Source organism: Schistocerca gregaria, unplaced genomic scaffold (assembly GCF_023897955.1).
Source record: "Schistocerca gregaria isolate iqSchGreg1 unplaced genomic scaffold, iqSchGreg1.2 ptg000341l, whole genome shotgun sequence".
NCBI lineage: Eukaryota > Metazoa > Arthropoda > Insecta > Orthoptera > Acrididae > Schistocerca > Schistocerca gregaria.
The window spans coordinates 167501-170000 of NW_026061805.1; positions in this window are offsets into that span (position 1 = coordinate 167501).

A 2500-nucleotide genomic window follows, 5' to 3' on the forward strand; every position below is an offset into this window, starting at 1 on the left:
CCCGACTCGCAACTCGAGCGGATGTACGGCGGACTTTTCCCGCAATCGTACATTGCAGTCCACCCCTATATCTTCCACTTCATGAAGAGTTATCTCCCAAAAGCCAAAGTCCCGCTGTCCCAATACATGCTCTGGACGGCGGGCCGCGAGACGTGACGCTCGGTGGCAAAGAGTGCGCCGCTGAGGATATAGAGGGTCCGTCCCCCCGCACAGTGGTGACGGTGTGCGGGTAGTGTTTCCGACACCTCTTCCTGCGGTGGCAACTCTGGGGCAGAGTCGATACTCGCCCACTGGTGGAAGGTAAGCATTCTGCTTTACATCAGTACATAACTAATATTTCAGTCGTCTGACGTCCCTCCTTAGTAAATGATGCAGGACCACATACATAGATGATACATACTGTAAACTGGGGAGGACAGTGTGAACCGCACTCGACCCAGTCACCCTATCTCACAGTCCACTCTGTGTGTAACAAAGCGAAAGCACCAAAGCACTATCGTTCAACAACATCCATTTTATCCTCGCTGCCACAGGACACTATCCAAACAACGACAAGAGGAACGTCACGTCCACTAATAAGACAGAATGTCTCACATCACCCGCAAACAACGCAGCTCAAATCAGCCAGCAACACCCACAGTGGTCCACCCAGTATCAACACAGGACGCAACGCCACGCCACAACACAAAAGGTACAAGTAATAAAATACCCTTTGGCCACACCCCTTATAAAGGCATCGAACCAACCCACCACCTGACACCAGCCAAACGTACATCCTGATTTGACACATCTCTGGCAACCTAACCCACGTTGGCCCTTAACCTAACCCACGTTGGCCCTTAACCTAACCCACGTTGGCCCTTAACCTAACCCACGTTGGCCCTTAACCTAACCCACGTTGGCCCTTAACCTAACCCACGTTGGCCCTTAACCTAACCCACGTTGGCCCTTAACCTAACCCACGTTGGCCCTTAACCTAACCCACGTTGGCCCTTAACCTTACCCACGTTGGCCCCTAACCTTACCCACGTTGGCCCTTAACCTAACCCACGTTGGCCCTTAACCTAACCCACGTTGGCCCTTAACCTAACCCACGTTGGCCCTTAACCTAACCCACGTTGGCCCTTAACCTAACCCACGTTGGCCCTTAACCTAACCCACGTTGGCCCTTAACCTAACCCACGTTGGCCCTTAACCTAACCCACGTTGGCCCTTAACCTAACCCACGTTGGCCCTTAACCTAACCCACGTTGGCCCCTAACCTAACCCACGTTGGCCCCTAACCTAACCCACGTTGGCCCCTAACCTAACCCACGTTGGCCCCTAACCTAACCCACGTTGGCCCCTAACCTAACCCACGTTGGCCCCTAACCTAACCCACGTTGGCCCCTAACCTAACCCACGCTGCACCTTAACCTAAGTTACGCTGCACCTTAACCTAAGTTACGCTGCACCTTAACCTAAGTTACGCTGCACCTTAACCTAAGTTACGCTGCACCTTAACCTAAGTTACGCTGCACCTTAACCTAAGTTACGCTGCACCTTAACCTAAGTTACGCTGCACCTTAACCTAAGTTACGCTGCACCTTAACCTAAGTTACGCTGCACCTTAACCTAACTTACGCTGCACCTTAACCTAACTTACACTGCACCTTAACCTAAGTTACACTGCACCTTAACCTAAGTTACACTGCACCTTAACCTAAGTTACACTGCACCTTAACCTAAGTTACACTGCACCTTAACCTAAGTTACACTGCACCTTAACCTAAGTTACACTGCACCTTAACCTAAGTTACACTGCACCTTAACCTAAGTTACACTGCACCTTAACCTAAGTTACACTGCACCTTAACCTAAGTTACACTGCACCTTAACCTAAGTTACACTGCACCTTAACCTAAGTTACACTGCACCTTAACCTAAGTTACACTGCACCTTAACCTAAGTTACACTGCACCTTAACCTAAGTTACACTGCACCTTAACCTAAGTTACACTGCACCTTAACCTAAGTTACACTGCACCTTAACCTAAGTTACACTGCACCTTAACCTAAGTTACACTGCACCTTAACCTAACTTACACTGCACCTTAACCTAAGTTACACTGCACCTTAACCTAAGTTACACTGCACCTTAACCTAAGTTACACTGCACCTTAACCTAACTTACACTGCACCTTAACCTAACTTACACTGCACCTTAACCTAACTTACACTGCACCTTAACCTAACTTACACTGCACCTTAACTGTCACATGTAACGTCACAGGAATGTAGCTTTGCCTAACAGCAACCCTCTGAACATAGTTCACTGCTTGGATCCTCTGGTGTCATGTGTATTTCTTGATGCCATGGTGCGTACCCTCACATAAAGGTCTTTCGAGTGTTGCGTACTTTCTACACAGTCCCGCTAACCACTGGAAGGGTGTACCGCTACAGAACGAATATCGCCCTCCCCTCCTGCCCTTCCAAGCTGGTCGGTCAGGCGTTTGTTTGT